The 16,763-nt window shown below is 36.9% G+C and overlaps 1 long non-coding RNA gene across 2 annotated transcripts in view; it reads left to right on the top strand.

Annotated features, from left to right (window-relative positions):
- The window catches only part of LOC309807246, a 115,791-nt gene that overhangs the window by 71,810 nt on the left and 27,218 nt on the right, over window positions 1–16,763 (top strand). Inside the window, exon 3 of one of the 2 annotated variants that reach the window (XR_014294538.1) lies at window positions 317–1,404. The exons of the other annotated variant lie outside the window; for it this stretch is intronic. This is a non-coding gene — a long non-coding RNA (uncharacterized lncRNA). Of the gene's footprint in view, window positions 1–316; window positions 1,405–16,763 lie in introns of those variants that run through there. 2 annotated transcript variants of the gene reach the window in all.

Here is a 16,763-nt window from a genome sequence, read left to right as displayed (position 1 = left end):
GTCAAGCTAAAATGTTGTTTTTCAACAATCTTTAGCAAACATATCTTAGTTTTATTATTCAGAGGGAATATAGGAGCTCAATTTGATATAGGGAACTTGAGCATTCCATCAACATGAATTTGAAGAATACACTAAGAATATCTTCTACATTACATTGGAGTAGTGAATTCCTGGTAATTATTTAGGGAATTCTTTTGAAAAATATAGTCACCAGGGGCCAATAATTGAATTCTATTGAAATATAGAGATAGATATTAATAAGAATGGAAAATCATATTTTCATTTTGTATTGCCCATATCTTCATTTTATTTGTAGGTTTTGAAAGTTTGCAAGAGAAAGATATCAGAATTTATACTTCATTCAGCAGAATCCCTTGGACCAAATGATCACACACTCAGAATACATAAGTGGAGACATTACTGACTGTGGCCCAGGAGACAAGGACAAGACCTAGAAAAGACACAGTAAATAATGGAGGGAAAGAAAGATTGGAATAGACAGGCATTTCTCTTAATGAAAAATGTTAACAGTAGAATCCTTGAGGGAGAATCTTTGAAAACATTGGATTTCTATAACAATAAAAAATTGAGTCCCAAAGTACAATGAGAAATAACAATAATGAATAAATAGGATAAAGAAATTATATGTTAACTGGCATACATTCCAGGCGATGATCAGACTCCTGCAGAAACCAGGGCTTTCTGGCCTTTAATTCCCCTTGGGCAGAACCGCAGCGCCCCTGTCCCCAGCCCTCAGCCATCACCTCCAGGACTACAGAGGCAGAGTCCTGGCCCTCAAGTCAGGCTGCCTCACTGACTTGAATGCCCATGGAAAAGGGAACATTGATCCTGACCTGAGACACAGCCCTCAGATGTTTGTAAGCTGGAAAGTCTGCATCAGACTTCCTCCTTGCATCTCTCTAGGGTGAACTAGGGAAAACAAAACGTCCCAAAACCCTTTCCCACAGAAGAAGTCTGGGAAAAAACACATGACGATCTTGGCCTTGGTGCCAGGTGAGGCTGATATAACTAGAGCACACCTTCTCCTGGGTTTGGTACCAGAATCCAGGGCCCTGGTGGGAGGACCTGGGCTCTGCCCTGGGTTCCATGGACACAGACAAGCAAGTGTGATCTCAGCAACCTTCAAGGACCCAGATGTGAGAAAGAGGCAATGAAGACACGATGGCTGCTTCAGGGTGGCTTGGTGTCAGCCTAGAACAGCTGGACTTCATAAGGAATAACACACTGTGGAGGGAAATAATAAAGAATTTATAATAGGAACAGAAAATAGTTTTATTTGAGCCAAGCTGAGGGCTATAATCTGGGAGGCAGCCCCTCAAAAGGCTCTAAGGAGCTTCTCCACTGAAGCATGGTAGTCTTGTACTTTATCAGAACAAAGAACATACATCCAACATGACAGGGGTCTATTCCTTGAAGATTTCAAAAGAGACAGATTGAGGACCTGTCTAGTGAGACAGTGGGATCCTGGCACGTGGGAAAGGAGCCTCGTCTTCGAGAGGGTGTGAACATGGGCATCGTAAGAAGGGAGTCACTTATCCTTCTTTTTGAATCAGGCATTTCTTTTCCTTAATGGTTAAAGCAGATGGGCTCTGTGTGCTTGACAGGCTCTTTCAGTTCACACAAAGTTTACACTGAACCATGTATAAGCCTAAATGACTTCCCCATACCTCATTACGTGAAAAATTTCTCCCTCAACACTATAATTTGGGGCTTGACTGATCTTGGCGATAAACCAGACACATAATACCCTCAGCTCTCTAGGCCTCTCCACCTGCAGATCCTGCTGTATCCTCCCCCCAGGGCACAGCACCACAAGAGGGTGTCAGGTGAGGGGTTTGGGACTCAGAGAACTGACTCCCGAAAGTGTTTCTGTTTTCCAAGATAAATAACAATACAGTTTGGATTCTAAAAATCATCCAAATAAGTGAAAAAAAAAAAGCTAGACCAACAGTGAATCACAGCGTTTTTCATAAGATAAATGAATGTTATATAATGAAAGAGTAAATAGAGCCCAGAGGCTTTACTATGTAAAATTAAAATGGAGTTCAGTAGTGTTTAAAACACATCCAAAGGTCACATTTATGAGCTGCAAGTCCAGCTGTATTCCACAAGAATTTAGGCAAATGCATGAAAGATGAGTTATGAGTAAACACTATCCCCAAACTGTGGGTGTGGGGAAACTCATCCTAGCACTTTGTGCAGAACTAATACATGGCAACCATATCTGGTTTCAAAACTGATATTTTCTGCAACTAAAAAGGCAGAAATAAGCTAAATAAGGTACCTATCCCCCCTTTGTCCTTCAGTTATTAATTAAGACTCCTATTTCTTCCTCTCTTATCTATTTTTTAAATTCCAATTTCAAATGCCAAAATATTCAGCTATTATATATGATATTGTTCTCTTAATTTAGTCTCTACACAGCCTGAAATTTCTTTTTAATTTCCCTATTATATAATTAGTTTTATATTCATCAATTATGTGATATTTCCAGCAGGTACTGAGCTTTTATGCTCCAAATGTATGCCCTTCCATACTTTAATGCACATAAATATACTTTATACTTTTACATCAATTTAAAAGGTAATCTATTGAGTGCAAATTCTGTCTTCAGCATTTTGTTGGGGTCAGCAGTGGGGAGAGAAAATGTAGAAGAAGGAAAAGACATGGCTTATTGTTCTCAAAAGAAGTTACAGAGAAACCTCTGACTTCCTTATCAAAAGGAGGCCCATTTCTTTTTCAATGTCTTTTCTTTTTTTTTTATATTTATTATTTATTTATTTATTTATTTATGGCTGCATTGGGTTTTCGTTGCTGCGCGTGGGCTTTCTCTAGTTGCGGCAAGCAGGGGATTCTGTTCGTTGCGGTGTGAGGGCTTCTCATTGTGGTGGCTCCTCTTGTTGCGCAGCACGGGCTCTAGGCTCATGGGCTTCAGTAGTTGCAACATGCGGGCTCAGTAGTTGTGGCTCGCGGACTTAGTTGCTCCACGACATGTGGGATCTTCCTGGACCAGGGCTTGAACCCGTGTCCCCTGCACTGCCAGGCGGATTCTTAACCACTGTGCCACCAGGGAGACCCTCAATGTCTTTTCTATTGACTTCAAATCTATCGGGCTTTAAAATTATTTGTGTGTGTGTGTGCTCATATTCTGACTGTCTCTCACAGCAGATTGTGAGTTCTGTGAAAGTGAGGCAGGAGATAGATGGGCCCCAGGGTAAGCAGCAGGAGTTCATTCCCTCTGGACAGAAACTCCAAAATATCAATAACAGGGCAATCGAGAAAGGAGGCTGTGCCCTGCCCAGATAAGAGATAAAAGACTAGATGTTCCTCATTCTCGTAGTCAAGGAGACCTTCCCAGCGACACATGTGCAGAAGGGTTCCTTGGAGGTCAAAAAGGGAGAGGGCACCACCCCATAGTAAGTGATGTCAACTACCCATAGGCCTCTTCGCTAGCATCCATCTTGGCTAAGAGATGCACATGAACACGGGAGGACCCTGAGGTATACCAAATATGGACTCAGAACCAGGCAAAGCAAGATGATTGGTCAAAGGAAACCTGGAAGAAATTCCCCATAAAAGTGATTCAAACTACCCTGCGAGCGCAACTCTCTCTCTGAGCCCGCCCATGTGTCTATCCACATGTATTCTTTGTCCTCCTAATAAACACTTTACTTGTTTCACTACTTTCCATCTCTGTGGAAATTCATTTCTACACAGCAGACAGGCCAGGACCTTGTCACTGGCCACTAGTCCCTGGTGGTCTAGTGGCTAGGATTTAGTGCTTTCACTGCCCCGGCCTGACTTCAATCTCTGGCCAGGAACCCAAATCCTGCTTCAAGCAGCTGCAGGCTGAGGCCACCTGAGATGAAAACAGGGGCAATGTTTATCTTGTTTAAGGTCATGTCTTGTTAAAAAACAAAATTCAACTGAGTAAATTTGAAAATCTGATTGGCCTTATTTGATGCTTTATGAATTGGGCAGCATCTCATCTAGTAAATAGAAGAGCACTTTGAGAAGTTACACAGAGTGGAAGGTTTTTATAGAAAGGAGGGTGGGCAAGAAAGTCATTAGCAAAAGAAAAAAAGGTTATTTGGGACCAGTACTATCTTCTCTTTGTAGGGAAGGGAAGCCTTGAGTTTTATCTTGCAGATTGCCTCTTCTTCTTGGGTTGGGGGAGATGGAGAGGGCCCCTGTGATAGATTACCACATTGGTGCTGACCAGAAGATTCCAGATTTCAGAATTAAGATAACATTTCTGGTGAAGGTCGAAATTGCAAGTAGGTTAGGTATTAAATATATGCGTGGTATCGTGGGCTTCAGCACAAATGAAACCATTTTGTGTCAGTGGTTTTCCTCCTTAATAGTCCCTAATGCAGAACTAGCAGAAACACAACAAAGATTTGTGAAAAAGTAAATGAGTGCCTAACTCAGTTGGTCAACTGGTGTAAAGAATGTGGTATAAGAATAAAAAGATCTAGAGAGCAGATGAAAGAAGCTTTTGTTTATATTTTTAAAAGGAATGTCTTCTGTGTTTTCAAATTACTGCAAATCTAATCAGCAATGTTGATGTGACTATTAAAAATGATGCTTTTTGAAAGGTTAGAGAAAGGAAAAACAAGAAAAAAATAAGGATGTTTGGCATTCTGGATGTTGGCTAAATGGCAATTTAATCACTAAGAACATGTTTTATTCTATTGTCATGATGTATATGTAATATATGTAAACATATATTTATATGTCATACATAATATATATTTCCTTTTAATCACCCCTACTGGGGTACAATTTACATACAACTGATAGCACTCATGTTAAGTGTACAGCACAGTTAGATAAATTTTGACAAATATATACAGTTGTGTAATCACTACCACAATCATGATACAGAAAATGTCCATTACCCAGAAAGTTTCCTTAGGCTCCTTTGTGGTCAATCCTCACCTTCCTACAAAAGTGATATGATGATTTGCTTTCAGTGACTATAGTTTTCCCATTCTCAAATTTACATAAATAGAATCTAACAGTGTGTATTTGGTTCCTGTTTTCTTTCACTCAGCATGTTTTGAGATTCATCCATGTTATGTATATTAATATTTCATTCCCCTTTATTGCTGATGTGAATTACTCATTCACTTGATGATGAACATTTGAGCTGTTTACAGTTTGCAGCCTTAACCTTTATGAAACCATCGGGATTTCCATTAGAATTCTTTAATTTCTTACCCAATTCAATGGTATGATTTGAAAGTTATCAGAAACCTGCACTTGTCAGAAAGTCTTTAGTATGAATCTTCCTGAAGATGAAGCATTTTTGCAAAAGCATCTATGAATGATAAAAAGACTTAAAAAGACACAGTTAAAGAGCTGGTTAAAATGCAATTGACAAAAAAATTTTTGTTTACTTCTGTAACATACAAATTTGACATATTCAAATTTTAGAAATTTTATTTAATTTCATATAACTTAAGAATATCTATATTAATGATATTTAGTATAATCTAAATGTATAACCTAAGAAGGTTGGAGATACATTTATCCCTAATCAATTGACAGTGCCTCCCATAACATACCAAATAATCCTAATTAGTTTAATATCTCTCTTTGAGATGACTTAGGGGTCCTCTGAAACATCCCAAAGCTATCTAGAGGTCAAAATATCTTTAATTAGGATTCTATCCTTGAGAAATTTATCCAAAATGTTAAAAAGTTTCAAGACACTTGGTCAAATAGGATTACAGATCACTGTGAAACAATGCTTATCCATTTAACTAAAGTTACAATGAAAGATTTTAAAAGCAAGTACAGAAAGTTATAACAGATTATTTAAAAGGTAAAGAAAATTTACCATCTGTAATCAAAAGCAAATCAATATTCCAAGAAAACTTTTTTCTCTTAACAGAGAGAGAAAAAAAATTTAAGTTTTTGTACCACTTTACTTTTAATCTTAAAATTCATTTACTCAATTAAATTCATTCTAATCTTAGTGAGTCCTGACAACACATAAAATTTCTTTCTAAAGATTACTTTTTCCCCAGAAATCTACAACTTTCTATATTCATATTAACTTGCCCTTTATTTTATTTCCTATTTAGAAATAACCAACTTTAAGAGAAAATTACTTCCTTTTTCTTTAACAAAATAAATTCCTATTCTTCATACCTTCTTTTAATGAAAACACACATCCTATTACCCTGTATACTAAAATGTTCTCCTTATTTCTAGTGGCTTTAATTACATATTTAATTAGAATTCTCAAGTCTTAAAAACCTAAATTCCTAGTGAAAATTAAGAAGTAAGCAATTATGAGCTGTTCTTTACATTAGCATTCTGTAGATTGGCAAATTTATAAATAAATGCTATTTATAATTTCTAAAAATATGTGCTTTCTTATGGAAAATGTCTCAGTGTGACACCAAACATATTTATTAATAGTCTTAAATATCTTTACTTTCTCTGTAAAAGGAAGCCAATGTTTAGTAATTAATATTTCAGTATATTATTTTATTTGGAAAAGACCTCGATATTCAATGAATTCTCATCATTTAGCTTAATTTAGTTAAACTCTAAAATTTCAAGTGACTAAAACGTCCAGAAAAGCTATTTTTAAGTAGGCATTCCTAAAACATAATTATTCCCAGAGTTCACCTAAAAACTCTTGTCTCATTTACCTCTATTTTATTCACTTGTTCTCAAAAATTATGTTTAGATTACCCAAGAAAACTTTATGAGACATTAGACCAAGTCAGCCATTATCCCAAATTTAATATTGAATATTTTTCAGATCACATGAATCTGAAATTCATTCAAGTTAGTTTCTTTTATATTTCTGAGAATTTCTGTAAGTGCTTAATTTCCTTTAAGTCAATTAAATAGAGCTCATTTACAAACTAACTTTGATAATACCATCCAAAGGAAAAGAGATATATTTATAATGTACACATGGACATACATACATTCCAGACAAACAGAGATCTCACAGTTTTCCTGCCTGAGTTTAAAAAGGACTCTTCTCCCTTTTTTTCCCCCCTCAGTCTCAGGAATTGGCGATGGTATAGACAAGAGTGAGTGAGAGTACATTAGAGCCCAGGGTAGAACATTTACATTTCAAAGGCACAGGGGGAAAAATGTAAGTTCCTCCTAGTAAGATTTGTTTCCTTCTGGTCAGAATAGTGAAGAGATACTTTTAACAAGCCATCTTTTTCATTCGCAAAAACAAGTTTTAGAATGTCAAAAAGTGCCCCATCTGGGTCATTATTCTCCAGAGCCTAAAGAATACTGTGACCACATGATTTTAGAAAAATATCACCTTCTCCTTTTCATGGGTACGAGCCCATGAAACTAAGAGCTAAGAATTTCCCGATTCTGCAAAATACACCGTAGGGAATATAAGATGAAACAGAGCTCTGATTACCCATTCTCAGTTGTTTATGGCTGGTAATCTTAAAATCTCAAACAAACAAACAAATGTAGTCTCTCAGGGTTTCAAACTCCTCAGCCCAAAAGGGAAAATCCCACCAAATGGTTAGCCACTGACAGACCCAAATGGCTAAGAGAATGAATACCCTGGTATTATCACACACTAGTTCCACTACTTACTAGAGAAATCTCAACCAGCAAAGCATGTGTCTTTTTCCCTTTACCACAGAAATCAAAAGTGCCATGGGCCAATGATGCCTGGTCAGTGGCAAGTGTTCAGGGCCATCTCTGAGACAAAGGTGCTCAAGCAGCTGCTGAGTAGTATCCATGAGCTGCCACTGGTCAGGGGCCAGTGTGCTATGGTTGAGATGCCCACTAGGGATGGTGGCCCCTTCATGGTTGCCCAAATTATTGCCAAACCAAACACAGATTCACTCACCCAATGCAGAGCAAAGCCAATCTACTGATACCAGTTGTGGTGAAGGAAAGTACAGTGTTTATTTGCAGGATGCGAAGCAAGGATAACAAGCAGCTAATGCTCAAAAGACCCAAACTCCCTGAAGACTTTTGGGCAAGTGTTTCTAAAGACAACATTAGGAGTGAGGGTCTCAGGGTGAATTATCAGTTCATGGACATTCTTTTGATTAGTTGGTGGAGAGGTGACAGGGTGATATTTTGGGAACCTTAATCATCAGCCTTCTTGTTCCAACCAGTCTGGGACCTACATGCTTGTGATCAGCATGTAGTCAAATCCTCCATCAGGTGGAGAGCCTTAGTGTCTACAAAAAACGCTCAAGTGTCGTGGTCCATACGTGGGTTGGAAAAGAATTTCCAGGCACAAGGCAGAATGTAAAGAAGATAGACTTTATTAGAGGAAAGTATCTCTGCCAGAACAGCAGGCTGACTTCCTAGTAGTCTGGGGGAGTGGACGCCAAACATGTGCTATTGATCAGTTTTTATAGCCAGAAAACAAAGGAATGCTCCAAGGTGAAAATTTCGTTTACTAATTGGTCGAGGCACATATACTTTCCTTCTATAGGGTGGCAGTGGGACAGGGAAGATGCCTTTTCTTATTTGGGACAGGTCTCATCTCCCAGCTGGGCTCAGGAATTTCATAACCATCACAACATGGTGGGGAGGGCAATTAAGGGTCTGATAAGGGGTGTAACGCTGACACTTTTTCAGAAAGGGTTGTCCTTTGTCCTTGAAGCACCATTGTCCTTGGAGCACCACATCAAGGATATGTGTCAGACTGTTATCTATATCCCTTGAGGAGAAAGGGATATAGACAACACTGTTTTTCAATCTATTGTTACTTTTCTTGCTTGACTGCTTTTCCTTTGTTTCTGAATTTTGTCAGTTCTGTAATCATTAACTGCTCTCTGGAAATCAAGGGAGGCCTAGGAGACTAAAGCTTTGTTCTACAAACAAGAAGCAGGGAACACTGGGAGTCTGTCACTGGGAAGGCCCCACAGGATCCTACTCAGTTTCACAATCATGAATAAAGTTGTTTCTATGAACGTTCATGTACAAATTTTGTGTGGACATATTTTTCTAATTTAAATTCCTAGGGGGTGAAATTAGGGGGTTGTATTAATGCCGAACTGTTTTCCAAAGTAGTACATCATTTCACATTTTCTTCAGGAATGTATGAGACTTCTGGTTGTTCTCCATCCTTACTAACATTTGATGCTATCAATCTTTTTAATTTTAGTCATTCTAGTAGATGTGAAGTTATTTGCATTGTGGTTTTAATTTTTCTTTGATGACTGATAATGCTGAACATTTTTAAATGTTGCTTATTTACCATTCCTGTATCTTCTTTGGTTAAGTGTCTTATTAAATTTTTTGCCCAATTTAAATTAAATTGTTTGTCTACTAAGTAGTGTTTTAGTAAAAGCTGGAGAAGAAGCAAGTTTGGCTGGATTACAGAAAACAAGGGGGAGAGTGGTAGGAATGAGGCCAAGAGAGACATGGGAGAAGGGGAGAACAGATCAAAAAGGACTTTGAGGCCTTGGTGAGAACTTTGGATTTATTGTAATTAAATTGAATTCACTGGATGATTTTGAGTATAGAGTGGCACAATCGGGCTTAAATTTTAAGGGACCACTTTGGCAGCTCTGTGAACAGGCCAGAGGAATGGGAGTAAACACAGGATAGACCAGGAGGTTATTGCAGCAGTCAGAAAGAGAGAAACTGGTTAGTTGCAGTTCTGAATGACCTTTCCCCTCACTCTTGTTCCTGACATTCCAAACTGCATAATTTCAGATGTGGAAGACTGAGAAATGTCCTGGATTTTCTCAACAGAATAGTGACTTACTCAAGGCCTTTAAGTGGAACACACTCTACTGAGGGTTGAGAGAAAGCTGACAATAGTGGCTTGCTTAGCTTAACTCAGCGGTTATGGTTGTTCGTTGTGGTTGCAATATTATGGTTGTGTGACTCTTTGGTTAGTATTCACTTTCTCCATCTTGGAATATACGTTTGATGAGGATGGAAAAATTATCTCTGTTTTTAACTCACCACTGTAGCCTCAGTTTGAGCACAGTGTCTGCCAATTAGCATTTAGTCAATGGGTTTTTTTGTAGGGGGGTGAATGTGTGTATGTGTGAGGGAGAGAGAGAAGAGGGGCAGAAACAGAGAGGGGAAGAGACAGACATAGGGACAGGGGAACAAGTCCATATTGCAAAAGAACAGGACAATATTTTCTGTGAGTAGAATGCTCAGAGCCTGTGTACTGTGTTCTTTTCTACTTTCTCAGGTTAGATTTATCACTTCATAAATTTTCTTTATCTTATCCAAAATGAATCTACATTTTTTTTCCTTATAAGTATAAAGAAAAAGATTTTTTGGGGGGGGGAATTTTTAATGTCTCACTACAATTCAAGTACCATACATGTCTCTTTCTATTATTTGTATATCTTGAAAATATACCAGCATTATTGTCTAACACAAAGGAGGCACTAAATAAAATTTTTTCTTTGAAACATTGGTACTATAAATTATAAGAGACAGGAGCCATGTTTTCACAGCTCTGTTTCTTGAGCACCCAGCCCAGTGGTATTGTGGAGATGGAATAACAATCACCATGAGCACAGGTCAGTGCTGACAAAGGGACTTGCTTTCTCTCTAAACCATTTGACTTTGTTGGTGCCCAGGGCAGGATGCTCCAAAATATGCCTCAGTGGAATATTACTTTGAATTAAAGTTACTGAAGAAATGACTGATGCAAGAGAGACACACTGACCTTCCTATCTGTCTCCATGAAAGCAGGAAATTAATATCTCATGTGAATGGTGCCCTCCCTGTACCAGGAGGTAGAAAGACATCATTAGCACCAGAGATAGGGAATGCAGGGTCAAGAAGGCTGTATAAACCTTGTTACTTCTTTAACTCAAGAAGGTTGGCAGGGACATTTCTTCCTCCTCAACAGCTGACAAGACAACCAGGAGGCTGGCTAAACCCTGCTTCCCACCACAAGACTGCTGCAGCTGAGAGATCCTAGGACACATGACAAAGGCCAGCAGAAGGTAAAATTTCTTCTCTCCTCAACTTCCCAGGCCTGTAAGGTCTGGTGGGAGGGAAAGTGCTTAAGAGTCTCCTTTTCTCTATCTCTAAATTTAGATTAGCAGAAGAAAATACTTATGGAGCAAGATCCTTGTGACATAGAAAATCTGGTTTTTGGAAACGAGTAATCTCGTCTCAGTTTTTCTTAATCCTTTCCTCCCAGAGACAGTCACTGTTTTTCTTTGTCTCTGTCTCCTGAGTCATGTTTCATAAGAAGAAAGAACCATAGGGCAGAATACAGGCATAGGCCCTATAAGCCTGCTGTTTGAGATAGCCTCACAGACTGGTGAGTTACCAGTTCTCTCCAGTCCAGTGCCTATTAAGACAAACTTTGCTGTCAGTCCTCTATATAAAAACTGGATGAGATTTTTCCTTCTGTATTTTTCTGTGTCCTGAGAGTTTGACTTTTTGTCCAGTGAGAATATTCTCTCTGGTCTCCACCATCTGGATGGTGTATTTACTGGGGTGCATCTGGTAACCAGTTGAATCGACTGGGGTTCTGAGACACAAAGTCATAAACAGCACACTCTAGTCTTGTTGTGCCAGCTGTCAGAGGAGTTTGTCCTAAGGGGACCCAGTCCATAAGGGGCCTTTGTTGTTTCAACCTTCATTGCCTTGTTAGTGTTGGAAAAGTCCCATTCCAGCAGCATGTGCCTGATGTCACAGATTAGTAGGTTTGGGATCAGAGGTGCCTCAAATTCCCAGGAGAGACCAGGGACACAGTTTGCATTATACCACCCTTACTGCCTGTGCAATGAAGGCCTTTGCTTTCTTAGATTATCCTTGGAAATGAATTTTCACATTATAGGGGCTATATCATCCGTGCCCTCTCCATCTGAAAGTATGCTTATTTCATCCATGGTAAGGATTTATTCTAAGCCTGAAAAGTTACCTCTGGGTCGTTCCATAAAAAGGCTTACTGATTTGAGTCACTATTTGAAATTAATGAAAGGTCTTACTCCTCAATGGCCAGATGATGGATCCTTTAAATTTGCTGTATTTAAAAGATTCCCTTTTTGAGAGCTCTCATCATAAACAGCTGTCATATTGATATTTATGGAAGGATCAAATTGAAAGGAAAAATCATGTATAACAGCTAGCCTTAGGGAATCGTTATTAAGATGAAATAACAGAAATTAAAGATCCAACATGAATTCCCCTTTTTAAGAAAAATTTTAAAAATTGCCCCATCTCCTCAGCAATTCCTTAGGCCCTCCTACAAATAATTAGGAAAAGATCAGTTGGAAGCCAATATTCAAGAGCTAATAGAAACAATTATCTTTGTCTTCCAAATCTCTACAAAACCAGAAATGCAACTTAGGAACAAGTCAAGGCCCATTTATCTTCACCAACCCTGAAACCTATTCCTCTCAAATTCTTGTAGATATTATAAAAGTTGAGGATAATTGGAGCAAAATTGTCCTGTACTTAAGAAGAAAAAGTTTTTAAAATAATAATTACCCTGAAACTTATGATAATAGAAAAATACACTCCAAAACTCACAGAAGAAAATTTACACTTTTTTCTCTGTCCCTTAAACTTATAAATCTTACCATGTCTTTGAAATGTAAACACAGCCACATTGCCTGAGACTGAGCCCAGATTATCTCAATTGTTAGAACCTGAAACTAAAATTTAAAGAAAAAAAGGAAAGAGGTTTTTTTTTAAACAAAAACCACCAGAAAAACCCTCTCTTGCTCAAACTCTAAATCACAGTCTCCTTAGAATTGTTTATCAAGGGCAAGTACACTTAAAGGGCAAGAAGACTTAAAAGTCTTCTCCATAAATAATAAAAGGCTGTAGCTATCTGAGTGAGTAAACTTAATTTATTCCAACAAGCAATATAAAAATTCTCAAAAATATAACAAAAACGAATACAAATATTTTTCAAATTCACATGATCTAGGATAATTTTTGGTAAGTAAAATCTAGTTCAGGTTTAATGGTTTAATTAATACAGACATATCTTAAGAGTTATCAGCATTAAGTATAATAGCTTTATGCTATGTAGTTTTACTAAAAGTCAAATAAGCTCATGTTATCTCTTTTACAAAATTTCTCAGAAAAAAGTAATAATAATAATAATTTAAGATGATGGCTAACACTACTTTAACATCTTATGAAATTGTCATGAGTAATCTGAGTGATTGTTAAGAACAAATTAATTAAATAGACATAAGATAAGAATTCTTTTAGGTAAACTTTTTTTAGCAATAATTGTTTTTGCTATGTCAACTTAAATAGTTTTCTAAATGTCTTTGATAAATTGTACCCTTAGAGTTTTGCTAAGTTAAATTAAATGAATTGAATGTCTAGATCATTTCCAACTAAGACAAAATACTGAAATATTAATTGCTGAACGAGTCTAAGTTTACCTACTTTTGACCTCTTATTACACACTAAATATGTTTGGTTCTATTAGTAAACATGTCTTGTGCTTCATTAAAAGCTTGTACTATGAAGTAGAATATGTTTCTAGAAATTATGAAATGTATTTATAAGTTTGCCAAGCCACAAAATACTTACACAGTTCATAATTTTTAACTTTATCTTTACAAAAAAATTAAAGCTTCAAAGGATTAAGAATTGTAAATAATAGATGTGGTTAAAGCTACTAGGAATTATAAGGAAATTAGAATATATTTTGGGGTAAGAAAAAGTGTAAGGTATGGAGATGTTTTTGTTAATGTAAAAACTTTGTTAAGTGATTTTTGTCCTAAAGCTGGTAACTTCTAAATGGGAAAGAGAACAAGGGACAAATCAAAATGGACAGAGAAAGTTGTAAGAGGTTTGTTAAAAAGGAATCTTTAGAAAGGAATTTTATGTGTAGTCAGGTCTAAAATTGGAATGAATTTAATAAAGTGATTGAGTTTTAATATCCAAAGTAAGCTGGTAGAAAATTAAAATTTGTTTTTTCTCTCTTTTTGCAAAATTTTCTTAATTATTGGTCTGCTCTTAATGAGAAATTGTAAACAAAGACTTTTTTTTACATTCAATTTAATCTGTCTAGCAAAACAAATATTGTACATTTCGTCTTTATGAATCTTTGATAATTTTGAAGAAAAACTGAGTGCTTTCAATATTAAAAGAGCTGTCTTTTTACACTATTTAACTATCTGTATTTACATGTGAATCTTTGTCACTTTGATTAAATTGATAACTAAATATTAATTCACAGTAACATATGATCATATTTGACAAAGTGTTTTAAAACATTTTTATTTTTGAAAAAGTAGATTTTCCCCCAAGTCAAATTCTAAATGAAGTTTTATTGACCTGGAAATAACGTTCAGGTTTTCCAGAGGCCCCTTGGAACACCTTAAAAGATTTGTTTTATCTTATTAGAAAAGAGAGCTATGAAACTCATTAGGCTTATTTGGTATGTTACTTACATGGGAAGCATTGCTAAATAAATGATCATAAACTCTAGGTTATATCATAAGGGTGAATGTTATTAATATAAATGTTCTCGAAAGTATATGAAATTCCTAAAATTGGATATGTCCTAGTATAATGTTATCAGTCATAATTCTAGTTATTATCTTAAATGTTTTGTGTCACAGAGATAAATTTTCTTGTCAATTCCATTAGAATGAATCAAATTTTTAGTAATGGATATTTGTCTTTTATTACTTAGACAATGGTTTTACTCAGATGCTTTGACAAAAGCTTCCTGAAAATGTGTTTCATGTTCAGAGAAATTCATGGAAAAGGATCTAACAAGTATTCTAGAACACAAGTTTCTGATGAATTTCAAATCATTACACTGAACTGAGTAAGAATTTACAAAACCCTAATGGAGAAATTGATGGTTTCATAAAACTTCTAACAAAAGATCAACCAAAACAAGAATTAATTACATGGGACTAAGTAAACTAAAGAAGATGGTTATGATATTTTATGATTTTAAAAATAAATTTATTTATTTTATTTATTTTTGGCTGCATTGGGTCTTTGTTGCTGTGTGTGGGCTTTCTCTAGTTGCAGCAAATGGCAGCTACTCTTTGTTGTGGTGCATGGGCTTCTCACTGCAGTGGCTTCTCTTGTTGTAGAGCATGGGCTCTAGGTGCATGGGCTTCAGTAGTTGTGGCTCGTGGGCTTTAGTAGTTGTGGCTCAATGGCTCTAGAACGCAGGCTCAGTAGTTGTGGCACGTGGGCTTAGTTGCTCTGCGGCATGTGGGATCTTCCTGGACCAGGGCTTGAACCCATGTCCCCTGCACTGGCAGGCAGATTCTTAAACACTGTGCCACCAGGAAAGCCCCATTTTATGATTTTTTTTTCGTGGTACGCGGGCCTCTCACTGTTGTGGCCTCTCCCGTTGCGGAGCACAGGCTCCGGACGCGCAGGCTCAGCGGCCATGGCTCACAGGCTCATATCAATCAGTGTGATACACCACATCAATGAATTCAGTAAAGTCACAGAATACAAAATTAATACACAGAAATCTCTTTCGTTCCTATACACTAAAAACAAAAGATCAGAAAGAGAAATTATGGAAGGAATCCCATTTACCATCACATCAAAAAGAAAAAATACCTATGAATAAATCTACCTAAGGAGACAAAAGACCTGTACTCTGAAAACTCTAAGATGCTGATGAAAGAAATCGAAAGTGACACAAACAGATGGAGAGACAGACCATGTGCTTGGATTGGAAGAATCAATACTGTCAAAATGACTATACTACTTAAGGCAATCTACAGATTCAATGCAATCCCTATTAAATTACCAGTGGAATTCTTTTTTTAAGATTTTTTTCATGTGGACCATTTTTAAAGTCTTTATTGAATTTGTTACAATATTGCTTCTGTTTTATGTTTTTGTTTTTGTTTTTTTTGGTTTTTTTTTTTTGGTTGCATTGCATGTGGGATCCCAACTCCCTGACCAGGGATCGAACCTGCATCCTCCTCATTGGAAGGTGAAGTCCCAGCCACCGGACCACCAGGGAAGCCCCCACCAATGGCATTTTTCACAGAACTGGAACAGAAAAATTTAAAATTTGTATAGAAACACAAACCCCCAAATAGCCAAAGCATACTATGAAAGCAAAAATGGAGCTGGAGGAATCAGGCTCACTGTCTTCAGACTATATTACAAAGCTACAGTAATCAGTATGGTACTTGCACAAAAACAGAAATATAGATCAATGGAACAGAATAGAAAGCCCAGAAATAAACCCACACAACTATGGTCAATTAATCTATGACAAAGGAGGCAGGACTATACAATGGAGAAAAGACAGTCTCTCCAATAAGTGGTACTGGGAAAACTGGACAGCTACATGTAAAAAAATGAAATTAGAACAATTTTCTAACACCACAGACAAAAATAAACTCAAAATGCATTAAAGACCTAAGTGTAAGACTGGATATTATAAAACTCTTAGAGGAAAATCCAGGCAGAACACTCTTTCACAGCAGCAATATCTTTTTGGATCCACCTCCTAGAGGAAAGAAAACAAAAACTAAAATAAACAAATGGGACCTAATAAAACTTAAAAGCTTTTGCAGAGCAAAGGAAACCATAAACAAAACAAAAAGACAACCTACAGAATGGGAGAAAATATTTGCAAATGATGAGACTGACAATGGAATAATCTCCAAAGTATACAAATAGCTCATGCAGCTCAATATCAAAAAAGCAAACAACCCAATCAAAAAATGGACAGAAGATCTAAACAGACATTTCTCCAAAGAAGACATACTGATGGGCAAAAAGCACATGAAAATCTGCTCAACCTCGCTAATTATTAGAGAAAT

Source organism: Mesoplodon mirus (assembly GCF_964341445.2).
Source record: "Mesoplodon mirus genome assembly, chromosome: 7".
NCBI lineage: Eukaryota > Metazoa > Chordata > Mammalia > Artiodactyla > Ziphiidae > Mesoplodon > Mesoplodon mirus.
The sequence above is the reverse complement of the archived record's forward strand: the minus strand, read 5'-3'. Positions and strand labels throughout refer to the sequence as shown.